Source organism: Hermetia illucens, chromosome 4, assembly GCF_905115235.1.
Source record: "Hermetia illucens chromosome 4, iHerIll2.2.curated.20191125, whole genome shotgun sequence".
Classification (NCBI taxonomy): domain Eukaryota; kingdom Metazoa; phylum Arthropoda; class Insecta; order Diptera; family Stratiomyidae; genus Hermetia; species Hermetia illucens.
The window spans coordinates 11986954-11995225 of NC_051852.1; positions in this window are offsets into that span (position 1 = coordinate 11986954).

The following is an 8272-nucleotide window of genomic DNA, read 5'->3' on the forward strand; positions in this document are numbered from 1 at the left end:
TTGCTTCAAATATCCTAAACAGAAATCCTTCCCTCAAGATTTATTCAATTGAATAGAATTTGTTCGAATAGTTTTGCCCTAGTTCAGTGGTCCAATAGTGCAAATAAGGCGCCTATCTCCTGGCAGGATATAAGTACATGTACAAAGCTTTAGTCCTTCGGACCATACTCGTTCACTCCGCCAGGTCGATTTCTCGTCCACCGACATATTCGAGCCTGGAAAATCCTCCTTGTATGCACAACTATGTGTAGTGAATATAGTACATCTAGATTTCTACAAATCTGACTTTTACTCACTATAGTATCTTCCATCTCCATTCCCACTTGCAAGATGTATTGAATCTTTTTTCACACTTCCAGAGGAGTCCTGTATTCCCACTTAAGACTAGTTGAAGTTGTGATAAATCGCTCTGATCGATAGTCCTTTATTTAGATGTACATAGACTTGTCTATGTCGGGAATCCTGAGTCACTTAAATGTTCGTATCTATCAGGAAGTAATGCATTGTATATTGGAGAGTTTGCAGACGATCGGTTGAACAAATTGTTATGTCCATTGAATGGGAAGGATAAGATTAGAATTAGAAGTAATTTTAAACATTTTCGAAGAGCTTTCATGTCTTCAAATTGAAAATAGAAGTGGGAGGATTACTTATTGTGGAATGGCATATTGGTTGTACTCATATATATGAAGGGGCTGAGAACTATTCCTTCTGCATTGATTTGGTGTGCTAGTTACCACCTCGTATGGAAGAGACGTAAACTCTTATCACCACACATGAATCATCAAAATCTTATCGCCACAGAAAGGTGGTAAAGTGAACGATTAGCGCTTCAGTCTAGGATAGGATAAGCATCTATCTCGGTCAGCAAACCCCCTCCGAGCAAATGACGACCCACGGGCTGTGTCAGGGTTGAAGGGGAAGGAGCATATGGGGCATCTACAGCTAAGGCTAAAGAGAAGCGGCAGCAGTCCTCGGACGACCCCAACTCTTCGGTACAAAAAGCCACAAAGAGGGCTCGGTCATCAACGGTTAAGCCTTCATTTGAAATCAAGGCTATTGAAGCCGCTAGATGGGTCTTGTATGATGACGCCAATGCATCCGGCTACGATACTGAGTAGTACGAATAGCTTAGGAGGAAACTCCCCCTAACTGTAAGACTGTGTTCTCGCAGGGCACTAGGCTTCGCTTCGTTACAGCTAAACTTTCATCATCATCAACGGCGCAACAACCGGTATCCGGTCTAGGCCTACAGCTAAACTTTGCCGACGAAAATACGAACGAGTGGGTCAAGCAGTACTCCGACGTGTGGGAGGGTACATAAATAACCCTAAAAAGGATGTCTGAGCTGTCATTGCACAAAAAGTGCTTCCTCTGGCTTCCAGAAGAAGAGCGTAATGGTGGTAATGTTTTGGAACAATTTGGTGTCCAGAACAACCTTAACCTCTCCACCTGGATTCTGCTGGACAGCAAAACAGGTTAGAGAGCAACTTTCCTTATTATCCACGGGCTCTACTAAGGGCTAGGGATCGTCACGTTACAAGTGCCAGCTCCTATTAGTATCTGATAGGAACTGATCTGCGGATCATCAGTTTGTCTATTGAAACCACTTTCTTCAATGTGGTCAGGCGAGATGTCATCGATGTATAAAATAAAACTGACGCCTAGGTCATGATCCTGAGGAGGCGTATCATATCCATTGCTGTTATTAGAAGACAACCCAGATGATCACAGCTTGCATGATAGAAGCTTTCGAAGAAAGAAAACACTATGTTGGAACTCGAATTTGGCAAAACAAAGAAGAACGACAAAAGTGCTTTTGAATCGTGCTCTGAAGTCTGATTCAGCCGCTGGCACTGATTGGTATAAACTGGCACAGAAAGCTCCAAAGGAAATCATAATATCAGTTAAACAATCACCAGGAAGACGTTTTTACGAAGAGACTAACTCTCTCGAATCAAACTCAAAGCTGAAGCGGATCCTTATCAAAGAACAAACCCAGAAAATGGATTATTTACGGTTACAGAGCTGGAGGCACACAGAAAGCGACGAAGAAACGACAAACCATTAGCTTGAAGTGCACTTTCCAACCAGTATCCAAAATCCCATCTCTGGGCCGACAGTTGCAGACTAAATCTGGCATACAAAGTAGTATCACTGCAGCGAGTAAAATGGACACACGCAGCCGAGTGGAGAATTTTGAACTCTTACCGGCAGGCGAACATCCTTGTGAAAGAACTTAGGGCCAGATCGGCGCCTTGAGTGTAAATGACTGTAGGCCACCGTAGCTTCTCAAGGGGTTGTTAAGGAAATTGCATGAACTTTACAATCTTACAGATTACTCACTGAGGACGGTGTCACCACAACTGATGGCGGGACCAGGTACAACATCTTACCGCCCTTTGTTGAACCAGAGATTCATCGAATGTTTCCGCCTTACACGCTCGTGACTGCGCAGCGAGTGGCAGACCAGTACCGCTTTATTATTAACAGCGACTCAATCCCGGCCGTTATCACGGAGCGTGTTCGACTTAAGGTCATTGCCGCAACTGGTGACCAAGAGTCGATGGGGGCAGAGACAGCAGCATCAACAAGCCGACGTCACACCTCGGGCAACAGTTTCAGTCCCAGCTAAGCATTCTCCTTCACCGTCCGGCTGAAGTCTCCACTGAGATTCGGGACGAATTCCAAAGAGCATGTATAACATTCTCGGAAATGGTTCCTTTGCCTAGACCAGGTATTCCTACACTCAGCGCATCTCCAGCTACTCTGAGAATTCTATCTCAAATCAATGATGAGATTGCGTCTCACTTGCATATTGCGGTGCGGTTGCGGCTGTCAGATTGCATGGCCCGAAGATTCGCTTTCACTTTATTAGTTTTAGTCACCGAAGAGATTGACCATGACCGTCTAGAACATCGGTACGACTCACAAAGGCAGGACTGACTCAAATCAGCACAGGTGATGCCAGCAAACGTGTGAAAAATAATAGAGAATAATAAAAACTTGTTTTTCCTATTCGCTAGTGTTAATTTATTGGTTTTGCAAATTCCGCTATTTCGGGAACCACTTGTTCCCTTCATCAGTGCTAACACGGGTTACCCGCCCAGCATACGGAGTGCATTTTCGCCGCGCATGAATTTTGCAGATGTCCCCGAAGAGGAGGTTCGACAAGCCATAAACAATTTGAAGAATTGGAGCGGTCATGGTCTTGGTAGGATGTCGAATTTCTGGTAATAAGAGGTCACCAGTATAAGCATAAACCAGGTCATTAGTCGACCGGGGGAATTCCCACCCTTCCCCAAGAGGGTAGGGGACGGGTATCATCTACTCTGTACCTAAGAAGGACACGGTGCAGGAACCCGCCGACTCTTGACCGGTTACTAGCTTATCATCCCTCTACAAATTCATAACGTCCATTATTAGTGGAAGGGTTATTGCGCACCTCAAGATCAACAACATTCTGTCCTTTTATTTGATACCCACAGGGTTATATTAGCTGAACAAAAATTTGCGCTCTTTTTTACGCGTATGGGGATGTTATTTACAACATGTTAAAACCAGAAAAACGGACAGACAGAGACACAGAGCTGCAGGCTGCATACTTCCTATCAAGAAGAACCTGCCAACGATCTAAAGAAAGACCAGACTTCAATGGGAACAACAAGTATTCGCGGTAAGCTTAAGGAGGCTATAAGGACCAGCAAGCGAGAATACTTTAAGGCACCTTACGCGGTGGCAGACCAGAGTGCCTGGAGAGCCGCTTACAGGGTTGTTATATAAAAGACAAAAAGGGGGGCACCACAACTGAACTGCTCGAATCTTCTTCTCGGTATAATGATGGCACTCTACCCGCCCCCCCCCCTTCATAAAGGAGAGCGCAAGAAATATAAACAAACGTTGGACGTTTTCACCATACCTGCGGTGGATTAGTGGTTTTGTCGGAGAATCGTTTGGATGCTCTTCCCAATAGAGCTCTTACACTCGTTGTTGAAACCAGACCCGACTGGTTTATCAGCGTTTTTGGGGCATGCATAGTCAAAAGAGTTTTCCACGATCGGTTTAATAGGAAAAACTAGTTTTTGCTCTCGAAGCCCGCCATTCCGCTCGATTTGCCTTATATCATAGATAGGGTAAGGGTTAGGGGTTTGCAGCGCCTTCAGGACAATCTCACGCGGGGCAACGCACAATGAAACACAGAGGGGTCGATTGACCTATACTCTTATTCCCGGTATTCATGAGTGGAATTAGCGACGACATGGCTAGATTAACCGCCACATGACTTAATTCCAGTCAGGTCAAGGTGGTTACAGGAACTATCTACACCGATTCAAGTTAGATGGTTTTCCCTTTTGGCCTAATATGGTTGCACACCTGAGAAGTCGGAGCTTGTTATATTTTACTGTCCACGATTTTGCTCAGAGAGGTACAGCTCGGAAGACTCGCTGAAAATCAACATAAGCCCTTAGAACATTGTCGGGGAAGTGTTGAAGTCGGAGGCAAACTGACGCACTATGAATTCCGAAGTTAAAAGAATACAGGAGGAACTTTATGAAGGAGAGGCAAAAGCGGAAGGTTTAAGCCTCCCTACTAAATAATCCCACATACTACTGCAATTTGGTGCGGCCGTGTCTTTCCAAGATTTCCACCTCCACGACCTCCACCTCCACAGGAAAAAGACAGACAGGCAGATAATGAACAATCTTTAATAAGGTTTTGTTGAAAATAAAAAAAGGTATTCTGGTCGTTTCAGAAAAAAACCGGGTTTAAAGGTTCGCTTCAAGTTCACATGTCAGTCAGCGAAGCAAAAACCGTGGGGATGGACCAGGTTTGTGAATATAAAAACAAAGAAAAACTACAAGATACGAATTCGTCAGGTCAAATTGTTATATCTAGCAAGGGAAATCTGTCATAAACGAACATACCGAACGAGGTCAAAGAGACCCTCGACCTAGGAGACTCAGGCGAGCATGTCAACGAGATCCGAAGGAATCCTCCCCTCTTCCCAAGTTTAAACTGAAAAAAATTAAACGAACGTGAAACTGATGGCTATCGTAAACAAGTTATAAACCCACTTGTGGTGTCGTGGTACGTTCCCAAAAACATAGGATCTATATACTGGTAGAGTGCAAGGATCTGAAAGAGGATGAATGGTGCAGAGTTTGGAGAATCCATCGTGAGTTTATGAAAACCCTATGACGGTAATTGAACCGTCACAATGCGACAATAGGTGCTTTAGAGCGTCAGTAACTTTGTTTGGGGTGCTCTTATCGGAATTTAAGGACATGCCTGACAACGGAACGAAATACAAAAGCAATTGTCGATAATTTTTAGGCATAGCCCCTCGAGTAAGAAAGTAGAAACCCAAACGTAAAGCTACGCAGTTTGTTGAATACTTTTGCAAAGTTAGACAAACTACTAGTCAGCGAACGTATTGAGGATACTTTCCGGAAAGGAGCCTGATTCTATCATAGATCTGATGGACGTTACCGCTGTATTTGCGCGCAACAGGTTCTACCACTTCAGCTACAACTTCACCTACCTCTCAGCTGGATATCTTCAGTAGAAGCTTTGATCCTGATCAACATCAAGAAGAAAGCCCCCAAAGCGCACAGCGAAATTTTGACCAATTTTGTTTGCTGAGGTTTTCCAATCACAAGGTGATGCTACGCAATCAAACATTAATGAAGAGGTCCTTCAAATTTGCTGATGCCTCTGAAATATTGATGATCGGCATTAGAAATTCCTATCATTATATAAGATAAGAAATTATTTGGAAGTTGTTTCTTTCATCCACAATAATTTGGAACGTGCCTTCTTTTTTGAATGTGTCTCCTTGAGACCTTGGTAAAGGTACTTCGGAATAAAGTATCTGCTGTCACTGAGACGCCATCTTTACATTAAGCTTAATGCTCTTCCGTATAGTGGACTTAAACAGCCATCTGCAATATGCTCACTCCGTTTCCCACTCGCCTTTTCACAAAGTACACGGGCTAGGTCACCGCCACAGTCTATTGTGAAGTGTCTTTTTTCACTGCATTTTCTGCAGCAGTTTCATAACTCGTGGCTGCTTTTGCAGACACTACCCATTTGACTGTACTGGACTCTTGGCTCTTGATGCCAGATTTTCGCTGCTCTTCAATGCCTTTGAATTGGAGAAGTAAGTAGCCCTTCTCTGACCTCCTTATTTTGATGACACGTTTTTATGGTTGCCATTTACTCCCAAGTGAGTCATAAGCAACCTGCAATAAACAAAAGCATCTATAAACGGAGTTAAGAAAGGTCTTGTAGAAAGGAGGTGCCATGGACAAAAATTTCCTGCGAATGTGGAGAACAGCAGTTAGATAGCTGGCTAACTGCTGTTTAAAGAAAAAAAGGACATTCAAAAATCTAAAGGTTCTACTCAGTAGAAAATAATCTTTTTTCACAATTTGAAATTTATTATCAGATCAGAGCATTAATACAACTAAATAACCAAGTTTTGATTAGAATCTGCGTAGAGTTGGGTTCTTGTATCTGTAACCATCAGGTCCGAAACTATGGGCTGGGGCTGGCTCTCCAGACTGAGTAGGTGGCAGGTATTCACGTGGTGGTCCAAATCCAGCTGCAACTCGTCCGAAGTCCTGTTCATTTTTGAAAGGAGGCAAATATTCGTTGGATGGACCACTCAATTCAGATACATCTGCAGCAGCAAGGGCGAAAAGTCCCAAAAGAACCAGTGCAAAGACAGCTTTCTGTGGAAACGAAACAGATGGAGTTAATGGATTGAAGTTTAAATCTATAACGTCAATTATTTTTTAACTGTATCTTAAGATTACCATTTTGGATATATTGTTTGGAATTCAACTGAAAAATGAATGATGCTTCTTACGAAGAAACGCACGCATTTATATACACAAAATTCTTGTTTGGATTACTTGCGTAGTTAGACGTTCAAATTTTTTGTTAGTGCACACTTCAGAGTTCTTAGCCAATCCCTCTTGTCTCAAGTGATGCAATATACGACCATCAACATTTACTAAGTTTTTAAGCCTTCATCTTGGGAACTTTGAACCGAAAGCAGGTGAAAGATTTGTAGCTGCACCTACATAAGCTGAATATGATGTAATTAATTGGTTTGCTTTGTAGTAGATAATCCTATGAAAAATAATGAACTATAATATCTGTAACTTTTTCAGTTCTACTAATCTTTTTCATATCATGATTTTTTGGCAACTAATGTAAATTGCTTCACTGGAATAACTTTTTTCAGCCCTTAGCCTTTGCTCTATTAGTAGCGGGGTCTGCTCTTCTATACAACCATCACAATCAATGGGGTACAGATAATAAGGTAAAGTCAAAAGGAAACTCGGAAGCAGATGTGGATCATGAGAACGAGAAGATTCTGCTCAACCTCCAGAATCAATTACTAAACAAGTCGGGAAACCGGAAGCTGGACGTTTCATGTACGAAAGGTTTTGTGCATTTCTTAGTACGTAGCACGTAATATATGCATATATTATGTGAGAGTATCCACTTTTCGATGATATTGACATTCACAGTGTTGAATTTGCAAAGAAGCAACAATTTTGACGTATTATAACTTTGTTAGTAATAGTGCGATTTCCACCAAATGTGGTAGGATCATCCTCTATATTATAGCCTACATTACTGCTGGTAGTACTAGGATGAACTTAAGGGGAGTTTTGTAGCCAATTACTAAAAATGATAGTAACAGGCTATTATTAACTTTATTTGAACAGATATCGGTATGTAAGGTATTTTGGAGCCGAGGCACCATATAGTGGCAGCGTCCAGATTTTTTTCAGATTTTTCGGTTCGGTAGGTTCTGAGAATGGCCCCCTTCAAGAAATAATCACTTTCAACACCCCGCACTTCCCACCTTTCTAACAAATGTGAGAACTAAGACCGGCTTCGAAAAGTACTAACCGAGGCCTTTCATTTGATACCCCACATGACTATATTTGATGCATGTATGCGGACGCCTCCTTAAATTCGACGTAAAAGAATGTAATTCATTGTATGCGTGAGCATTCACAGTTGCCACCTTTCTACCAAATTTGGTGTCAATCGCTATAACCGTCTCCGAGAAAAATACATATGGCAGACAGACAGACAGACAGGAATATTGAGTGTTAATAAACAAACCCCAGTGGAGGAAACCGAGAATTTCGGGGGGCTTCCCACTAGCAAAACGATTAGTGGGGAGTCGCCTTTGATGGTTTTTAGCCTTAATGATCCTTTTAAACGGAGCGCTAAATTAGTGCGATCG